Raw genomic sequence first — 22,428 nt, 5'->3', positions numbered from 1 at the left:
TAGAAATAAAAGACAGAAAAGGGACAGAGAACCAAGTAGCCGATTGGTGCAGATTTTATAACCCACAAACTAACCGGCAAGTGCACCGGGTCGTACCAAGTAATACCTTACGTGAGTAAGGGTCGATCCCACGAGGATTGATGGATCAAGCAACAATGGTTGATTAAATTACTTAGTTAGATAAACAGAATAGTATGTTGAGTGTTCAAAGAGCATTAAACAACAACTCAGAATATCAAAAGAATAGACAAATAATTAAGTTGGGAATAAAATATGGAGAAGATAGTTAAGGCTTCAGAGTTATCTATTTTTCTGGATTAACTTCTCTTACTAACTATTTTAATCATGTAGAATTTAATTTATGGCAAACTATATGTGACTAGACCCTAATTCCTTAGACCTTTCTAGTCTCCTCTAAAATTCATTAACTGCCAATTCCTTGGTCAATTAATTCCAATTAGAGTGTGAAGTTCAAATTCCAGTTTATATGCCACAAAAATTCTAATTACCCAAAAATAAAGGGATTATATGTCACGTATCCCGTTAAATCAAATCATTAAAATTTAGGAGAAATTGTTTTCAAGCTGTTGTTCAAGTAAAGAGCTTTTCCAAGTTTTACAAGAACTCAAATAGAAAGAGGTTCATACTTCCGTTACAACCAAATTCATAAAATAAGGAGCAAAAACAATTCTTAAATTATAAATTCAAGCATAAATTAAAATAGAAAAAGCAATAAAATCAATCCATACAAATAGACAGAGCTCCTAACATTAAGAATGAAGGATTAGTTGCTCATGGTTCAGAGAAGAAAACTAGGATTGTAAATTGGAATGGAATAATGTTGTGTTGGAATCACCCTGTTGGCATTCCTTTTATAATTAATCCTAATTAAATTAAATTCTATCTAAAACTAAAATAATATCTTTTCCTAAAAATAAGATTTGAATTTAAATTCGAATTAATTAACAAGTCTTCAGCTGATGGGTGGGTGATGAGCGGATAATTTATACGCTTTTTGGCATTGTTTTTAGGTAGTTTTTAGTAGGATCTAGCTACTTTTAGGGATGTTTTTATTAGTTTTTATGCAAAATTAATATTTCTGGACTTTACTATGAGTTTGTGTCTTTTTCTGTGATTTCAGGTATTTTCTGGCTGAAATTGAGGGACCTGAGCTAAAATCTGATAGAAGGCTGACAAAGGACTGCTGATGCTGTTGGATTCTGACCTCCCTGCACTTGAAATGGATTTTCCAGCAATATATAATAGTCCATACTTTGTTCGAGCTTAGACGACGCAAACTGGCGTTCAATGCCAGTTCCATGCTGCATTATGGAGTAAAATGCCAGAAACACGTCACAAACCAGAGTTAAACGCCAAAAACACGTTACAACTTGGCGTTTAACCCCAAGAGAAGCCTCTACACGTGTAAAGCTCAAGCTCAGCCCAAGCACACACCAAATTGGGCCCCGGAAGTGGATTTCTGCACTTAGACTTATTTCTGTAAACCCTAGTAACAAGTTTAGTATAAATAGAAATTTTTACTATTGTATTAGACGTCTTGGTTATTCCAGTTCCCTCTCTGGGGCCGAAGCCAATGAACACCATTATCACTTATGTATTTTCAACGGTGGAGTTTCTACACACCATAGATTAAGGTGTGGAGCTCTGCTGTTCCTCGAGTATTAATGCAATTACTATTATTCTTCTATTCAATTCAGCTTATTCTTATTCTAAGATATTCGTTGCACTTCAGCATGATGAATGTGATGATCCGTGACACTCGTCATCATTCTCACCTATGAACGCGTGACTGACAACCACTTCCATTCTACCTTAGAACGAGCGTGTATCTCTTGGATTCCTTAATCAGAATCTTCGTGGTATAAGCTAGAATCCATTGGCAGCATTCTTGAGAATCCGGAAAGTCTAAACCTTGTCTGTGGTATTCCGAGTAGGATTCAAGGATTGAATGACTGTGACGAGTTTCAAACTCGCGAGTGTTGGGCGTAGTGATAGACGCAAAAAAATCACTGGATTCTATTCTGACATGATCGAGAACCGACAGATGATTAGCTGTACTGTGACAGAGCATTTGGACCATTTTCACTGAGAGGACGGGAGGTAGCCATTGACAACGGTGAAACCCAACATACAGCATGCCATGGAAAGGAGTAAGAATGATTGGAGGAAGGCAGTAGGAAAATAGAGATTCAGAAGGGACAAAGCATCTCCATACACTTATCTGAAATTCCCACCAATGCATTACGTAAGTATCTCTACCTTTATTTTCTGTTTATTTATCCTTATTTTCGAAAACCATTATAACCATTTGAATCCGCCTAACTGAGATTTACAAGATGACCATAGCTTGCTTCATACCAACAATCTTCGTGGGATCGACCCTTTCTCACGTAAGGTATTACTTGGACGACCCAGTGCACTTACTGGTTAGTTGTGCAAAGTTGTGACAAAGTGTGATTCACGTTTGAGAGCTCCAAGTCTATTGGCGCCATTGTTGATGATCACAATTTCGTGCACCATGTTTTTGGCGCCGTTGCCGGGGATTGTTTGAGTTTGGACAACTGACGGTTCATCTTGTTGCTCAGATTAGGTAATTTTCTTTTCAAAAAGTTTTCAAAAATCTTTCAAAAATTTTTCTTTGTTTTGGTTTTTTCCAAAAAGTAATTTTCAAAAAAAATTACAAAAAAATTAATAAAATCGTAAAAACCAAAAATAATTTTGTGTTTCTTGTTTGAGTCTAGTGTCAATTTTTAAGTTTTGTGTCAATTGCATGTTTTTAAAAATTTATGCATTTTTCGAAAACTCATGCATGATGTTCTTCATGATCTTCAAGTTGTTCTTGGTAAGTCTTCTTATTTGATCTTCATATTTGCTTGTTTTGTGTCTTTTGTTGTTTGTCATATGCATTCTTGCATTCATAGTGTCTAAGCATGAAAAATTTCTAAGTTTGGTGTCTTGCATGTTTTTCTTTCCTTGAAAATTTTTCAAAAATAAGTCTTGATGTTCATCTTGATCTTCAAAGTGTTCTTGGTGTTCATCTTGACATTCATAGTGTTCTTGCATGCATCATTGGTTTTGATCCAAAATTTTCATGTTTTGGGTCATATTTGTGTTTTTCTCTCTCATCATTAAAAATTTAAAAATAAAAAAATATCTTTTCCTTGTTTTACTCATAATTTTCGAAATCTTTGGGTTGACTTAGTCAAAATTTTTTAAAATAAGTTGTTTCTTGTTAGTCAAGTCAAGATTTCAATTTTAAAAATCCTATCTTTCCAAAATCTTTTTCAAAAATCAAATCTTTTTCATTTTTCTTTTATGATTTTCGAAAATTTGAAAATATTTTTCAAAATCTTTTCTTATCTTTATTTCAAAATTTCGAAAACTTTACTAACAATTAATGTGATTGATTCAAAAATTTGAAGTTTGTTACTTTCTTGTTAAGAAAGGTTCAATCTTTAAATTCTAGAATCATATCTTTTAGTTTCTTGTTAGTCAAGTAATCAATTTTAATTTTAAAAAAATCAAATCTTTTTCAAACCATATCTTTTTTTAAAAAATTGAATTTCAAATCTTTTTCAACTAACTAAATGACTTTTTGTTTGTTTTACTATTTCTTATCTTTTTCAAAATCACCTAACTACTTTTCTCTCTCTAATTTTCGAAAATTACCTCTCTTCTTTTTTTTTAAATTCTTTTTAATTAACTAATTGTTTCAAAATTTTAATTTTAATTTTATTTCTTCTCTTAATTTTCAAAAATCACTAACCAATTTTTCAAAAACAATTTTCGAAATTCTCTCCCTCTCATCTTCTTCTATTTATTTATTCAATTACTAACACTTCTCTTCATCTCAAAAATTTGAACCCTCTTCTCTCTTCTGTGTTTGAATTTTTCTTCTCTTTCCTCTATTCTCCTCTTTTTCTACTCACATAAAGGAATCTCTATACTGTGACATAGAGGATTCCTCTTCTTTCTTTATTTTCTTCTCTTTCATATGAGCAGGAACAAAGAAAAAGGCATTCTTGTTGAAGCTGATCCTGAACCTGAAAGGACCTTGAAGAGGAAGCTAAGAATAGCTAAAGCAAGTACTTTGAAGAGGACCCAACTGAAATTTTCGAACAGGAAAAGGAGATGGCGGCTGAAAATAATAACAACAATAATGCAAGGAAGATGCTTGGTGACTTTACTGCACAAAATTCCAAATCACATGGAAGAAGCATCTCAATCCCTGCCATTGGAGCAAACATTTTTGAGATAAAGCCTCAATTAGTTTCTCTGATGCAACAGAATTGTAAGTTTCATGGACTTCCATCAGAAGATCCTTTTCAGTTCTTAACTGAATTCTTGCAGATCTGTGATACTGTTAAGACCAATGGGGTTGATCCCGAGGTCTACAGGCTTATGCTTTTCCCTTTTTCTATAAGAGACAGAGCTAGAGTATGGTTGGACTCTCAACCTAAAGATAGCCTGAACTCTTGGGATAAGCTGGTCACGGCCTTCTTGGCCATGTTCTTTCTTCCTCAAAAGCTGAGTAAGATTAGAGTGGATGTTCAAACCTTTAAGCAAAAAGACGGTAAATCCCTCTATAAAGCTTGGGAAAGATACAAGCAGTTTACCAAAAAGTGTCCTTCTGACATGCTTTCAGAATGGACCATCCTGAATATATTCTATGATGGTCTGTCTGAATTGTCTTAGATGTCATTGGACCATTCTGCAGGTGGATTTATTCACCTGAAGAAAATGCCTACAGAAGCTCAGGAACTCATTGACATGGTTGCTAATAACCAATTCATGTGCACCTCTGAGAGGAATCCTGTGAGTAATGGGACGCCTCAAAAGAGAGGAGTTCTTGAAATTGATACTCTGAATGCCATATTGGCTCAGAACAAAATGTTGACTCAGTAAGTCAACATGATCTCTCAAAGTCTGAATGGATGGCAAAATGCATCCAACAGTACTAAAGAGGCATCTTCTGAAGAAGAAGCTTATGATCCTGAGAACCCTGCAATGGCAGAGGTGAATTACATGGGTGAACCTTATGGGAACACCTATAATTCTTCATGTTGAAATCATCCAAATTTCACATGGAAGGATCAACAAAAGCCTCAACAAGGCTTTAATAATGGTGGAAGAAACAGGCTTAGCAATAGAAAGCCTTTTCCATCATCTTCTTAGCAACAAACAGAGAATTCTGAGCAGAGCCCCTCTAGCTTAGCAAACATAGTCTCTGATCTATCTAAGGCCATTTTAAGTTTCATGAGTGAAACAAGGTCCTCCATTAGAAATTTGGAGGCACAAGTGGGCCAGCTGAGTAAGAAAATCACTGAAACTCCACCTAGTGCTCTCCCAAGCAATACAGAAGAGAATCCAAAAAGAGAGTGCAAGGCCATTGATATAATCAAAATGGCCGAATCCAAAGAGGAAAGGGATGACGTGAATCCCAATGAGGAAGACCTCATGGGACATCTCCCAAACAGAAAGGAGTTCCCTATTGAGGACCTAAAGGAATCTGAGGCTTATATAGAGACCATAGAGATTCCATTAAACTTCTTTCTGCCATTCATGAGCTCTGAGAACTATTCTTCCTCTGAAGAGAATGAAGATGTAACTGAAGAGCAAGTTGCTCAATATCTAGGAGCCATCATGAAGTTGAATGCCAAGTTGTTTGGTAATGATACTTGGAAAGATGAACCTCCCTTACTTATTAGTGAACTAGATACATGGGTTCAGCAAACTCTACCTCAAAAGAAACAAGATCCTGGTAAATTCTTAATATCCTGTACCTTGGGCACCATGACCTTTGAGAAGGCTCTGTGTGACCTGGGGTCAGGTATAAATCTTATGCCACTCTCTGTAATAGAGAAGCTGAGGATCTTTGAAATATAAGTTACAAGAATCTCATTAGAGATGGCAGACAAGTCAATAAAACAAGCTTATGGATTGGTAGAGGACGTGTTGGTAAGGGTTAAAGGCCTTTACATCCCTCCTGATTTCATAATCTTAGACACTGGGAAGGATGAGAATGAATCCATCATTCTTGGAAGACCCTTCCTAGCCACAGCAGGAGCTGTGATTGATGTTGATAGAGGAGAGTTAGTCCTTCAATTGAATGGGAACTACCTTGTGTTTAAAGCTCAAGGACCTTCCTCTGCAACCATGAAAAAGAGGCACGATAAGCTTCTCTCAATACAGAGTCAAACAAAGCCCCCACAATCAAACTCTAAGTTTGGTGTTGGGAGGCTACAACCAAACTCTAAATTTGGTGTTGAACCCCCACATTCAAACTCTAAGTTTGGTGTTGGGAGGTCCCAACAATGATCTGAACATCTGTGAAGCTCCATGAGAGCTCACTTTCAAGCTATTGACATTAAAGAAGCGCTTATTGGGAGGCAACCCAATTTTTATTTATCTATATTTCTATTGTTCTTTTATGTTTTATTTGGTTCATGATCATGTGGAGTCACAAAACAACTGCAAAAAATTAAAAACAGAATCAAAAACAACAGAAGAAAAAGCACACCCTGGAGGAAGAGCTTACTGGCGTTTAAACGCCTAAACGCCAGTAAGGAACATCTGGCTGGCGTTCAATGCCAGAACAGAGTATGAAGCTGGCGTTAAACGCCAGAAACAAGCAGTAGTCTGGCATTTAAATGCCAGGATTACACCATGAGGAGAGCTGGCGTTAAACGCCAGAAACAAGCATGGAAGTGGCGTTCAACGCCAGAAACATGCTGCAGATTGGCGTTGAACGCCCAAAACAAGCATGGAAGTGGCGTTTAACGCCAGAAACATGCTGCAGTCTGGCGTTAAACACCAGGATTGCATACAGAGGGCGTTTTACACACCTAAAGGGTGCAGGGATGAGAAATCATTGACACCTCAGGATCTGTGGACCCCACAGGATCCCCACCTACCTCAACTCACCTTCTCTCTTCTTCACACAATCCAACCAAACACCCTTCACCAATCACCTCAATCTCTCTTCCCCATCACCTCTTCACCACTCACATCCAACCACTCTTCCCCATAAACCCCACCTACCTTCAAATTCAAAATCTCTTTCCCACCCAAACACACCCTAAATAATCGAACCCTACTCCCTCTCCCTCCACTATATAAACCCCTCCACACTTCTTCATTTTCACACAACACAACCCTTTTTCTCCCTCTTGGCCGAATACACATCTTTCTCCCTCTCCTCCATATCTTCTTTTTCTTCATCTATTCTTTCTTCTTTTCCTCAAGGATGAGCAACATTCTAAGTTTGGTGTGGTAAAAGCATAGCTTTTTTTGTTTTTCCATAACCATTGATGGCACCTAAGGCCGAAGAAACCTCTAGAAAAAGGAAAGGGAAGACAAAAGCTTCCACCTCCGAGTCATGGGAGATGGAGAGATTCATCTCAAAATCCCATCAAGACCACTTCTATGAAGTTGTGGCCAAGAAGAAGGTTATTCCTGAGGTCCCTTTCATGCTCAAGAAAAATGAGTATCCGGAGATCCGACATGAGATCCAAAGAAGAGGTTGGGAAGTTCTTACCAACCCAATTCAATAAGTCGGAATCTTAATGGTTCAAGAGTTCTATGCAAATGCATAGATCACTAGGAACCATGATCAAAGTATAAACCCGAATCCAAAGAATTATCTTACAATGGTTCGGGGGAAATGCTTAGATTTCAGTCCGAAAAATGTAAGGTTGGCATTCAATTTGCCTATGATGCAAGAAGATGCAAGCCCCTACACTAGAAGGGTCAACTTTGATCAAAGGTTGGACCAAGTCCTCATGGACATATGTGAGGAAGGAGCTCAATAGAAAAGAGACTCAAAAGGCAAACTGGTTCAATTGAGAAGACTGGACCTTAAGCATGTGGCTAGAGGATGGTTGGAGTTCATCCAACGCTCCATCATCCCCACTAGCAACCGATCCGAAGTAACTGTGGATCGGGCCATCATGATCCATAGCATCATGATTGAAGAAAAAGTAGAAGTTCATGAAGTCATTTCTCTAGAACTCTACAAAGTAGCCGAAAAGCCCTCCACTTTGACAAGGCTAGCTTTTCCTCATCTCATTTGCCAACTATGCTACTTAGCTGGAGTTGTCATAGAAGGAGACATCCCCATTGAAGAGGACAAGCCCATCACTAAGAAGAGGATGGAGCAAACAAGAGAGCCCATTCATAGATCTCAAGAGACGCATGAAGAAGCTCATCATCATGAAATCCCTGAGATGCCTCAAGGGATGCATTTTCCTCCAAACAACTATTGGGAACAACTCAACACTTCTCTAGAAGGATTGAGTCATGACATGAACCAATTAAGGGTGGAACACCAAGAACACTCCATCATTCTCAATGAGATTAGAGAAGATCAAAGAGCTATGAGGGAGGAGCAACAAAGGCAAGGAAGAGACATAGAGGAGCTCAAGAACACCATTGGTCCTTCAAGAAGAAGGCGCCACCATCACTAAGGTGGACTCATTCCTTAACTTCCTTGTTCTTATCTCTCTGTTTTTCGGGTTTTGAACTTCATGTTTGCCTATGTTTGTGTCTTTACTACATGATCATTAGTATTTAGTAACTATGTCTTAAGGCTATGAATAATTCCATGAATCCTTTACCTTTCTTAAATGAAACATGTTTTTAATACAAAAGAACAAAAAGTGCATGAGTTTCAAATTCATCCTTGAAATTAGTTTAATTATATTGATGTTGTGACAATACTTTTTGTTTTCTGAATGAATGCTTGAACAGTGCATATTTTTTATCTTGTTGTTTATGAATGTTAAAATTGTTGGCTCTTGAAAGAATGATGAACAAAGAGAAATGTTGTTGATAATCTGAAAAATCATGAAATTGATTCTTGAAGCAAGAAAAAGCAGTGAAGAACAAAGCTTGCGAAAAAAAAGTGGCAAAAAAATAAAAGAAAAAGAAAAAGCAAGCAGAAAAAGCCAATAGCCCTTAAAACCAAAAGGCAAGGTAAAAAGGATCCAAGGCTTTGAGCATAAATGGATATGAGGGCCCAAGGAAATAAATTCAGGCCTAAGCGGCTAAATCAAGCTGTCCCTAACCATGTGCTTGTGGCATGCAGGTCCAAGTGAAAAGCTTGAGACTGAGTGGTTAAAGTCGTGATCCAAAGCAAAAAGAGTGTGCTTAAGAGCTCTGGATACCTCTAACTGGGGACTTTAGCAAAGCTGAGTCACAATCTGAAAAGGTTCACCCAGTCATGTGTCTGTGGCATTTATGTATCCAGTGGTAATATTGGAAAACAAAGTGCTTAGGGCCACGGCCAAGACTCATAAAAGTAGCTGTGTTCAAGAATCAACATACTTAACTAGGAGAATCAATAACACTATATGAACTCTGAGTTCCTATAGATGTCAATCATTCTAAACTTCAAAGGATAAAGTGAGATGCCAAAACTGTTCAGAAGCAAAAAGCTACAAGTCTCGCTCATCTAATTAGAACTAAGCTTCATTGATGTTTTGAGATTTATAGTATATTCTCTTCTTTTTATCCTATTTGATTTTCAGTTTCTTGGGGACAAGCAACAATTTAAGTTTGGTGTTGTGATCAGCGGATAATTTATACGCTTTTTGGCATTGTTTTTAGGTAGTTTTTAGTAGGATCTAGCTACTTTTAGGGATGTTTTTATTAGTTTTTATGCAAAATTCACATTTTTGGACTTTACTATGAGTTTGTGTGTTTTTCTGTGATTTCAAGTATTTTCTGGCTGAAATTGAGGGACCAGAGCAAAAATCTTATAGAAGGCTGACAAAGGACTGCTGATGCTGTTGGAATCTGACCTCCCTGCACTCGAAATGGGTTTTTTCTGGAGCTACAGAACTTCAAATGGCGCGCTCTCAACTGTGTTGGAAAGTAGACATCTAGGGCTTTCCAGCAATATATAATAGTCTATACTTTGTTGAGCTTAGACGACGCAAACTGGCATTCAACGCCAGTTCCATGCTGTATTCTGGAGTAAAACGCCAGAAACACGTCACAAACCAGAGTTAAACGCCAAAAACACGTTACAACTTGGCGTTTAAACCCAAGAGAAGCCTCTGCACGTGTAAAGCTCAAGCTCAGCCCAAGCACACACCAAAGTGGGCCTCGAAAGTGGATTTCTGCACTTAGACTTATTTCTGTAAACCCTAGTAACTAGTTTAGTATAAATAGAACTTTTTACTATTGTATTAGACGTCTTGGTTATTCCGGTTCCCTCTCTGGGGCCGAAACCAATGAACACCATTATCACTTATGTATTTTCAATGGTGGAGTTTCTACACACCATAGATTAAGGTGTGGAGCTCTGCTGTTCCTCGAGTATTAATGCAATTACTATTATTCTTCTATTCAATTCAGCTTATTCTTATTCTAAGATATTCGTTGCACTTCAACATGATGAATGTGATGATCCATGACACTTATCATCATTCTCACCTATGAACGCGTGACTGACAACCACTTCTGTTCTACCTTAGAACGAGCGTGTATCTCTTGGATTCCTTAATCAGAATCTTCGTGGTATAAGCTAGAATCCATTGGCAACATTCTTGAGAATCTGGAAAGTCTAAACCTTGTCTGTGGTATTTCGAGTAGGATTCAAGGATTGAATGACTGTGACGAGTTTTAAACTCATGAGTGTTAAGCGTAGTGACAGACGCAAAAGAATCACTGAATTCTATTCTGACATGATCGAGAACCGACAGATGATTAGCCGTGCTGTGACAGAGCATTTGGACCATTTTCACTGAGAGGACGGGAGGTAGCCATTGACAATGGTGAAACCCAACATATAGCTTGCCATGGAAAGGAGTAAGAATGATTGGAGGAAGGCAGTAGGAAAGCAGAGATTCAGAAGGGACAAAGCATCTCTATACACTTATCTGAAATTCCCACCAATGAATTACATAAGTATCTCTACCTTTATTTTCTGTTTATTTATCCTTATTTTTGAAAACCATTATAACCATTTAAATCCACCTAACTGAGATTTACAAGATGACCATAGCTTGCTTCATACCAACAATCTCCGTGTGATCGACCCTTACTCACGTAAGGTATTACTTGGATGACCCAGTGCATTTGCTGGTTAGTTGTGCGAAGTTGTGACAAAGTGTGATTCACGTTTGAGAGCTCCAAGACTATTGGCGCCATTGTTGATGATCACAATTTTGTGCACCAGTGGGGACCACTTATTTTGTCCATTCTGCAGCTTCTAATCTGTGTTTTCTGGGCTTGAAACTGGGTCAAAACAGCCCAGAGATCACCCCCAGCATTTTTCTGCATTTTCTACACGTGGCGCATGTCACGCGTACGTGTCAGTCACGCGGACGTGTCGGTCACGCGCATGAATCGTGGTGCAAATCTTCAAATCACGCTCACGCATCGCCATGGAAAGCTCCAAATCACGCGTACGTGTCAGTCACGCGTACGCGTCGCTCCTCGCTGCCATCTCCTTTTGTTCTTGTGCTGCAGAAACTCCATCAAATCCAGCCGAATGCTACCTAAAATAAACAAAAATGCAAAAGACTCAAAGTAGCATCCATATTGGCTAAAAGATAATTAATTCTTTATTAAACTCAACAAAGTAGATGCAAATTCACTAGGAAAAGATAGGAAAGATGCTCACGCATCACAATACCAAACTTGAATTGTTGCTTGTCCTCAAGCAACCAAAATTTACATAGACTTAAGATGTGAATTTGCATGCGAATGTGAATTCGATTAAGCTCATATCTCTTTTTATAGTGGAGTTTATAACTGTAATCCTGAATGGGTTTGGCATCTCACTTTCCTTTGAATCAGAAGGATGCCATTGTCATTTAGAATTAGAATCCGGATAATATTATGAATTCTCTGATCTTTTGTAACTCAATTTAATCCTTGAACACAGTAATTTTTCTTTGGTGCTTTGCAACTTGAGCCTAGCCATGACTTTAAATTTTTTGTCTCCAGCTTTACTTGACATAGAAACACCACAAGCAGTTAACTGGGAACTCTCTTTTTTTATTTTTTTGTTATTTATTATTTATTTTTTTTATTAGTCACTCCTAGACAGTGGTGCTCAAAGCCTTTGGCGTACTCTGCAATTGATCTCGACTCTAAATGTTTTGTCTCAAGGATTACTTGATACAAGAACACCACAAGCATATGACTAGGGAAACAACTCTTTGAGCTTTTAATCATGTCTGACCTCCCTAGTCATTGATGCTCAGAGCCTTGGACCTTGCTTTTATTTAGTTTTTTCTTTCTTTTGTTGTTTCTTTCTAAATTTCTGTTCCTTGTACATCAACATTCTTTGATTCAAATTTAAATATGCACTGCTCATGTCATGCATTCAGAATTACAATTAATACTACCATATTTAAGTAAATACGACTACTCTTAAAATTAACTCAATTTCTCATGCAATACATCACTTCTGTATTTTTTATTTGAATTCAAGCTCAATGAGTAATACATGAGACATCTTTTCAGAATTAAAGCAATTAAGAGAAAACTAAACTAGAACCTAGGACTCTAACTAATAAAGGGTCATGCAACAACCAGGAAAAATAGCAGGAAACCGGAACATAACATAGTAAAAGTGGGAAGGAATATAGAATGAAAGGAACTCAACCACCTTAGTTATCTTGGTGGTCGCTTTATTCTTCAGGTTGTGCTCCTCCGTGAAGATGATTCGCCTCCCTTTTGTGCCAGAAAACCCATAAGCGAAGCATCAACACCAAACTTAAAGGTTTGCTTGTCCTCAAGCAAAGAAGAACTGAAAATAAAAACAAATAGTGAAAGGAAAGAAGAATATAAAGATAAAAGAACAAGAGAGAATTAGGATTAGGAGAGAGAGAAAGAAAAGTGAAAACTGTGCGGCGAACAAGTGTAGTTATGCGGCGAAGGTGACGCGTATGCGTCTGGCACGTGTACGCGTGGGTCGCAAATTTTCTTAATGACGCGTCAGCATCAGACACGCGTCTGCGTGCCCTGGGTTATGTGCGATTCGCGCGAAGGCAGCCGCGTGCACGCACAACTCTTTATTCGCGTGGCTTGGGAACCCAGATTTTCAATCGACGCGTGCGCGTCATGCACTCGCACGCGTGGATGGCCATTTGTGCAAATGACGTGCACACGTGAACAAGTTTTATGCTTCTAGCTCACTTCCAGCCCCAAGCCAGCACAACTCTCTGCCCAAACACATATTTACGCCATTTTCCTGGTCACGCGTATGCGTTCATTCTGGTGCCACTCCCGCGCCACTCTCTATTCATTTTTATTTTTTTACGCACACCCATCTGACGCGTGCGCGTCAGCGACGCTTGCGCGTCATGTGCCCTCTTTTTTTTCGGTTCCTGTTCAAAAATAGCTGCATGATCAGAAAATTAATAAGAACTCAATAAAAATCAAATAAGTAAGACAACTACTACTACAAAAAATAACTAAGGATACGAAATTATCGGGTTGCCTCCCGACAAGCGCTTCTTTATCGGTACTAGCTTGACGGTCAGCTCCTCTAAGGAGGAGGATCATAGGGGCTCAGCTCTTCACCCCTTACTTTGAACTTCTTTCCTGTGTTTCCATAACTGAGCTCAATATGCTCCAGAGAGAGGATTATAATTACTATATAAACCCATGCTGGATTACTGGTCAACACCACCTTCATTCCTGGGGAGAAACCTTCAGTGGTGATCTTTTTGTTTCTCCATCCTCTGGGTACTTTCTTCTTTTTGGGAACCTCCTCCTTGGTAGATGATGCATTCCCAACACCAAACTTAGGTTTGATGTTAGGAGGAATTTTATTGATTGTTGCCAAGGAAGGTTTAAGCTACAGATTCTGCTGTGTATCCTCATGGGGTTTTTGAAGGGTTGGATCAATAAGCTCAGTCTGCATGCACCTCTTTTCTTCACCTGTCGAATGTACATCTTTGAAAACATGGAAGACTAGTTGCACATCATGCACTCTAAGCACTAATTCGCCTACTTATATATCAATCTAAACTCTTCTAGTGGCTAGGAATGGTCTTCCCAGAATTATAGAGGCATTCTCATCCTCCCCCGTGTCAAGAATCACAAAGTCTGCTGGGAGGAAGAACTTACCCACTTTGACCAAGATATTCTCCACTAATCCGTATGCAAGCTTCATAGATTTATCCGCCATCTGTAATACTATCTTTGTGGGTTGCGCCTCTTGGATTTGCAGCTTCTTCATCACAGACAAGGGCATTAAATTGATGCTTGCTCCCAGATCACATAACACTTTCTCAAAGGTTGTGCTTCTAATGGTGCATGGAATTTGAAAGCTCCCTGGATCTGGCATCTTCTTTGGTAAGTTATTCTGAATGATGGCACTGCATTCTTTAGTCAGGACCACTACCTCATCTCCCTTTAAAGGCTTCTTCTTTGACAACAGTTCCTTCATGAACTTGGCATAGAGAGGCATTTGTTCCAAAACCTCAGCAAAAGGAATATTAATTTGCAACTTTCTGAAGACTTCCAAGAACTTTGAAAACTGTTTGTCCTTGGTCTCCTTTTAAAGTCTCTGAGGATATGGCATTTTAGGCTTGTACTCAGGAGCCTTTGGCAAAGTAGGATAAGTGTCAAGAGAATCTGAAAATGGGTTGTCCACACACTTTGGAGGAGCATGCTCTACTTCTCCCTTCTTCTCCTCTGGAGCTTCCTTTTTAAATAACTCTTCATTGGCCTTGGTCTTAGAGCCAGCTACTTTACCACTTCTCAGTTGAATAACCTTGCAATCTTTTTCAACTGGCTCCTCATCAACTTGTGCTTCCATACTTGCCACTTGTCCACTGATGAGCGGATAATTTGTACCCTTTTTGGCATTGTTTTTAGTATGTTTTTAGTATGATCTAATTAGTTTTTAGTTAAAATTCACTTTTCTAGACTTTACTATGATTTTGTGTGTTTTTCTGTGATTTCAGGTATTTTCTGGCTGAAATTGAGGGACCTGAGCAAAAATCTGATCCAGAGACTGAAAAGGACTGCAGATGCTGTTGGATTCTGACCTCCCTGCACTCGAAGTGGATTTTTTGGAGCTACAGAAGCCCAATTGGCGCGCTCTCAACGGCGTTGGAAAGTAGACATCCTGGGCTTTCCAGCAATATATGATAGTTTATACTTTGCCCAAGATTTGATGGCCCAAACCGGCGTTCAAAGTCACCCTCAGAAATTCCAGCGTTAAACGCCGGAACTGGCACCTAAATGGGAGTTAAACGCCCAAACTGGCATAAAAGCTGGCGTTTAACTCCAAGAAGAGTCTCTACACGAAATTGCTTCATTGCTCAGCCCAAGCACACACCAAGTGGGCCCGGAAGTGGATTTTTATGTCATTTACTCATCTCTGTAAACCTTAGGCTACTAGTTTTCTATAAGTAGGACCTTTTGCTATTGTATCTTGACATCTAGGAATCTTTGGACATCTAGTTCTTAGATCATTGGGAGGCTGGCCTCACGGCCATGCCTAGACCTTGTTCTTGTGTATTTTCAACGGTGGAGTTTCTACACACCATAGATTAAGGTGTGGAGCTCTGCTGTACCTCGAGTATTAATGCAATTACTATTGTTCTTCTATTCAATTCCGCTTGTTCTTTGTCCAAGATATCACTTGTTCTTCAACTTGATGAATGTGATGATCCGTGACACTCATCATCATTCTCACCTATGAACAAGGTGACTGACAACCACTTTTGTTCTACAAGCAATCAAGGCTCTAGTGTTTATCTCTTGGATTCCTGATACACGATGCATGGTTGATCGCCTGACAACCGAGTGCTCGCCTGACAAACGAGCCAGCCATTCCGTGAGATCAGAGTCTTCGTGGTATAGGCGAGAACTGATGGCGGCATTCAAGAGAATCCGGAAGGTCTAACCTTGTCTGTGGTATTCTGAGTAGGATTCAATGATTGAATGACTGTGACGTGCTTCAAACTCCTAGCAGGCGGGGCGTTAGTGATAGACGCAAAAGAATCGCTGGATTCTATTCCGGCCTGACCGAGAACCGACAGCTGATTAGCCTATGCTGTGACAGAGCATAGGAACGTTTTCACTGAGAGGATGGGAGGTAGCCACTGACAACGGTGAAACCCTTGCATAAGCTTGCCATGGAAAGGAGTAAGAAGGATTGGATGAAGACAGTAGGAAAGCAAAGAGACGGAAGGGAAGGCATCTTCATACGCTTATCTGAAGTTCCTACCAATGAATTACATAAGTACCTCTATCTTTATCTTTATGCTTTATTCGTATATCACTATACCCATTTGAGTCTGCCTGACTAAGATTTACAAGGTGACCATAGCTTGCTTCATACCAACAATCTCCGTGGGATCGACCCTTACTCACGTAAGGTATTACTTGGACGACCCAGTGCACTTGCTGGTTAGTTGTGCAAAGTTGTGTAGTGATCACAATTTCGCGCACCAAGTTTTTGGCGTCGTTGCCGGGGATTGTTCGAGTTTTGAGCAAGCTTTTTGTCCGGTAACATCAGTGCCAAAATCCGGCAACAGCACCAAGTTTTTGGCGCCGTTGCCGGGGATTGTTTTGTGTATGGACAACTGACGGTTCATCTTGTTGCTTAGATTAGGTATTTTTCTTCAGAGTTCTTAAGAAGGAATTCTAGTGTTTCATGATGATCTATTGAAATCTGGCTGGCTGAGAAGCCATGTCTAATCTTATTGGACCGAGGTTTCAACTGATCATCACAAGAGCTTGTTGATCTCTATCAATCTTGCTATTGGAGCAATGATCTGCTAAGGCTTGGCTGGCCATTGGCCATGTCTAGTGTTTTGGACCGAAGCTTTCTTTGAAAGCTTGGCTGGCTGTGAAGCCATGTCTAATTCCTGGACCGGAGTCTTAGACTAGCATTGCAATGATTCCTGGAATCCGAATTAAGAATTCTGAAACTTTTATTTTCTATTTCCATATAATTTTCGAAAAACACAAAAAAAAATTTATAAAATCATAAAAACCAAAAATATTTTATGTTTCTTGTTTAAGTCTAGTGTCTAAATTTAAGTTTGGTGTCTTGCAATGCATTGTTTATTTGATCTTGGTTCTATTTTCAAGTCAATAGTACAGGGAACTGAAGATTCAGGACATGCAGCAGAGGAATTACACAGAAAAAGCTGGGCGTTCAAAACGCCCAGTGAAGAAGGACAGACTGGCGTTTAAACGCCAGCCAGGGTACCTGGTTGGGCGTTTAACGCCCAAAAGGGTATAGCATTGGGCGTTAAACGCCAGAATGTGCACCATTCTGGGCGTTTAACGCCAGGATGGCACAAGGGGGAGGATTTTGTTTTCAAATCAATTTTTTTTCAAAGTTTTCAAAGTTTTTCAAAATCAAATCTTTTTCAAATCATATCTTTTCAATCAAATGTTTTCAAAATCAATTTCTTTCCTTTTTCAAAGATACTTGCTATCAATTAATGATTTGATTCAACATTTCAAGTATGTTGCCTTTTCTGTTGAGAAAGGTTTAATGTTTGAATCATATCTTTTCTTGATAGCCAAGTTATTAATTTTTAAAATCAAATATTTTTAAAATTGTTTTCAAATCATATCTTCTCAATCACATTTTTTTAAACCAATCATATCTTCTTAACCTCATCTTTTTCAAAATAGTTTTCAATCAAATCTTTTTGACTTCTAATTTCAAAATCTTTCTCAAAAAATCACTTGATTCCTTTTCCACTGTGAGTTTTCGAAAATTATCAATCAATTTTTCAAAATGATTTTAAAAACTTTTTAATTAATTTTCGAAAATTCTCTTCCCCTCTTCCCACATCCTTTTATTTATGGAGTACCACTCCTTCTCAATGCACAATTCGAACTCTCTCTGATTTAGTTCGAATTCTTCTACCTCTTTCTTCTATTTTTCTGTTCTTCTGACACCTCAAGGAATCTCTATACTGTGACATAGAGGATTCCACATTTTCTTGTTCTCTTCTCTTTCATATGAGCAGGAACAAAGACAAAGGCATTCTTGTTGAAGCTGACCCTGAACCTGAAAGGACCTTGAAGCGAAAGCTAAGAGAAGCTAAGGCACAATTCTCTATAGAGGACCTAACAGAAATCTTCAAAGAAGAAGAACCCATGGCAGCCGAAAACAACAACAATGCAAGGAAGGTGCTGGGTGACTTTACTGCACCTACTCCCGACTTCTATGGGAGAAGCATCTCTATCCCTGCCATTGGAGCAAACAACTTTGAGCTTAAGCCTCAATTAGTTTCTCTAATGCAACAGAATTGCAAGTTCCATGGACTTCCATTGGAAGATCCTCATCAGTTCTTAGCTGAATTCTTGCAAATCTGTGACACTGTCAAGACTAATGGGGTAGACCCTGAGGTCTACAGACTTATGCTATTCCCTTTTGCTGTAAGAGACAGAGCTAGGACATGGTTGGACTCACAACCTAAAGAAAGCCTGGACTCATGGGAAAAGCTAGTCAATGCCTTCTTGGCAAAGTTCTTTCCACCTCAAAATTGAGTAAGCTTAGAGTGGAAGTCCAAACCTTCAGACAAAAGGATGGAGAATCCCTCTATGAAGCTTGGGAAAGATACAAACAATTGATCAGAAAATGTCCTTCTGACATGCTTTCTGAATGGAGCATCATAGGTATTTTCTATGATGGTCTCTCTGAACTATCCAAGATGTCTTTGGATAGCTCTGCTAGAGGATCTCTTCATTTGAAGAAGACGCCTACAGAAGCTCAAGAGCTAATTGAAATGGTTGCAAATAACCAATTCATGTACACTTCTGAAAGGAATCCTGTGAACAATGGGACTAATCAGAAGAAAGGAGTTCTTGAGATTGATGCTCTGAATGCCATTCTGGCTCAGAACAAGATATTGACTCAACAAGTCAATTTGATTTCTCAAAGTCTATCTGGAATGCAAAATGCACCAAGCAGTACTAAGGATGCTTCATCTGAAGAAGAAGCCTATGATCCTGAGAACCCTTCAATGGAAGAGGTGAATTACCTAGGAGAACCCTATGGAAACACCTATAATTCTTCATGGAGAAATCACCCAAATTTCTCATGGAAGAATCAAGAGAGACCTCAACAAGGTTTCAACAACAATAATGGTGGAAGAAATAGGTTTAACAATGGCAAGCCTTTTCCATCATCTTCTCAGCAACAGACAGAGAATTCTAAGCAGAACCCCTCTGACTTAGCAACCATGGTCTCTGATCTAATCAAAACCACTCAAAGTTTCATGACTGAAACAAGGTCCTCCATTATGAATTTGGAGGCACAAGTGGGACAGCTGAGCAAGAAAGTTACTGAACTCCCTCCTAGTACTCTCCCAAGCAACACAGAAGAAAATCCAAAAGGAGAGTGCAAGGCCATCAACATGGCCAAATTTGGAGAGGAAGGAGAGGCAGTGAATGCCACTGAGGAAGACCTCAATGGGCGTGCACTGACCTCCATTGAGTTCCCCAATGAGGAACCATGGGAATCTGAGGCTCAAAATGAGACCATAGAGATTCCATTGGACTTACTTCTGCCTTTCATGAGCTCTGATGAGTATTCTTCCTCTGAAGAGGATGAGTATGTCACTGAAGAGCAAGTTGCTAAATACCTTAGAGCAATCATGAAGCTAAATGACAAGTTATTTGGAAATGAGACTTGGGAGAATGAACCTCCTTTGCTCACCAAAGAACTGGATGACTTGTCTAGGCAGAAATTACCTCAAAAGAGACAAGATCCTGGGAAGTTTTCAATACCTTGTACCATAGGCACCATGACCTTCAAGAAGGCTCTGTGTGACTTAGGGTCAAGTGTAAACCTCATGCCCCTCTCTGTAATGGAGAAACTAGGGATCTTTGAGGTGCAAGCTGCAAGAATCTCATTAGAGATGGCAGACAACTCAAGAAAACAAGCTCATGGACTTGTAGAGGATGTTTTGGTGAAGATTGAGGACCATTACATCCCTGCTGATTTCATAGTCCTAGAGACTGGGAAGTGCATGGATGAAACCATCATCCTTGGCAGACCCTTCCTAGCCACAGCAAAGGCTGTGATTGATGTTGATAGAGGCGAACTGATCATTCAAGTGAATGAAGAATCCTTTGTGTTTAAGGCTCAAGGATATCCCTCTGTCACCATGGAGAGGAAGCATGAAGAGCTTCTCTCAAATCAGAGTCAAACAGAGCCTCCACAGTCAAACTCTAAGTTTGGTGTTGGGAGGCCACAACCAAACTCTAAGTTTGGTGTTGAACACCCACATTCAAACTCTAAGTTTGGTGTTGGGAGGTTCCAACATTGCTCTGAGAAAATGTGAGGCTCCATGAGAGCCATCTGTCAAGCTACTGACATTAAAGAAGCGCTTGTTGGGAGGCAACCCAATGTTATATTTTACATATTTTCCTTTGTTATTCTATTTTATTTTGTAGGTTGATGATCATGAGAAGTCACAAAATCAATTGAAAAAACAAAAACAGAATGAAAAACAGGAAGAAAAACAGCACACCCTGGAGGAAGAACTGACTGGCGTTTAAACGCCAGTAAGAGTAGCAGTTGGGCGTTTAACGCCCAGTCTGGCACCATTCTGGGCGTTTAACGCCAGAAAGGGGCACCAGACTGGCGTTAAACGCCAGAAAAGGGCAAGAACCTGGCGTTAAACGCCAGAAATGGGCACCAGCCCGGCGTTTAACACCAGAATTAGCTCAAAACATGATTTTGCTTGCCATTTGGTGCAGGGATGACTTTTCCTTGACACCACAGGATCTGTGGACCCCACAGGATCCCCACCAACCCCACCACTCTCTCTCTTCTTCACCCATTCACCAATCACCTCAACACCTCTTCCCCAAAAACCCTTCACCTATCAAATCTCATCTTTCTCTTCACCACTCACATCCATCCTTCATAAAACCCCACCTACCTCACCATTCAAATTCAAACCACTTTTCCTCCCAAACCCACCCTCACTTGACCGAACCTTACCCTTCACCCTCTCCTATATATACCCTTCTTCACCCCTTCATTTTCACACAACCTAAACACCACTTCTCCCCCTCTTTAGCCGAACACAAAAGCCACTCCCTTCTTCCTCATTTCTTCTTCTTCTACTCTCTTCTTTCTTCTTTTGCTCGAGGACGAGCAAACCTTTTAAGTTTGGTGTGGTAAAAGTGTTGCTTTTTCGTTTTTCCATAACCATTTATGGCATCCAAGGCCGGAGAAACCTCTAGAAAGAGGAAAGGGAAGACAAAAGCTTCCACCTCCGAGTCATGGGAGATGGAAAGATTCATCTCAAGGGTGCATCAAGACCACTTCTATGAAGTTGTGGCCTTGAAGAAGGTGATCCCCGAGGTCCCTTTTTCACTCAAAAAGGGTGAATATCCGGAGATCCGACATGAGATCCGAAGAAGAGGTTGGGAAGTTCTTACCAACCCCATTCAACAAGTCGGAATCTTAATGGTTCAAGAGTTCTATGCCAATGCATGGATCACCAAGAACCATGATCAAAGTGTGAACCCGGATCCAAAGAATTATCTTACTATGGTTCGGGGGAAATACTTGGATTTTAGTCCGGAAAGTGTAAGGTTGGCATTCAATTTGCCCATGATGCAAGGAGATGAACATCCTTACACTAGAAGGGTCAACTTTGATCAAAGGTTGGACCAAGTCCTCACAGTCATATGTGAAGAGGGCGCCCAATGGAAGAGAGATTCAAGAGGGAAGCCGGTTCAATTGAGAAGGCATGACCTCAAACCCGTGGCTAGAGGATGGTTGGAATTTATCCAACGCTCAGTTATTCCCACTAGCAACCGGTCCGAAGTTACTCTAGACCGGGCCATCATGATTCATAGCATCATGATTGAAGAAGAAGTGGAAGTTCATGAGGTTATAGCCCAAGAACTCTATAAGGTGGCGGACAAGTCCTCTACCTTAGCAAGATTAGCCTTTCCTCATCTCATTTGTCACCTTTGTTATTCTGTTGGAGTTGACATAGAGGGAGACATCCCCATTGATGAGGATAAGCCCATCACTAAGAAAAGGATGGAGCACACAAGAGACCCCATTCATCATGAGATCCCTGAGATGCCTCAAGGGATGCACTTTCCTCCACAAAACTATTGGGAGCAACTGAACACCTCCCTAGGAGAACTGAGTTCCAACATGGGACAACTAAGGGTGGAGCATCAAGAACACTCCATCATCCTCCATGAAATTAGAGAAGATCAAAGAATCATGAGAGAGGAGCAACAAAGACAAGGAAGAGACATTGAGGAGCTCAAGCACTCCATAGGATCTTCAAGAGGAAGAAAGAGCCGCCATCACTAAGGTGGACCCGTTCTTTAATCTCCTTGTTCTTTATTTTCTGTTTTTCGAAAATTAATGCTTATGTTTATCTATGTTTGTGTCTTGTGATCATTAGTGTCTTAGTGTCTATGCCT

General features: G+C 39.7%; 1 non-coding gene across 1 annotated transcript; it reads right to left on the bottom strand.

Moving 5' to 3' along the window:
* Positions 1-18,512: 18,512 nt before the first annotated feature.
* On the bottom strand, positions 18,513-18,620 carry LOC130937613 (small nucleolar RNA R71). The gene has a single exon (XR_009068824.1). It is a non-coding gene; the product is annotated as a small nucleolar RNA R71 (small nucleolar RNA).
* Between the last annotated feature and the right edge of the window lie 3,808 nt (positions 18,621-22,428).

Source organism: Arachis stenosperma, chromosome 6 (genome assembly GCF_014773155.1).
Source record: "Arachis stenosperma cultivar V10309 chromosome 6, arast.V10309.gnm1.PFL2, whole genome shotgun sequence".
NCBI lineage: Eukaryota > Viridiplantae > Streptophyta > Magnoliopsida > Fabales > Fabaceae > Arachis > Arachis stenosperma.
This window is presented reverse-complemented; position numbering and strand designations above follow the sequence as displayed.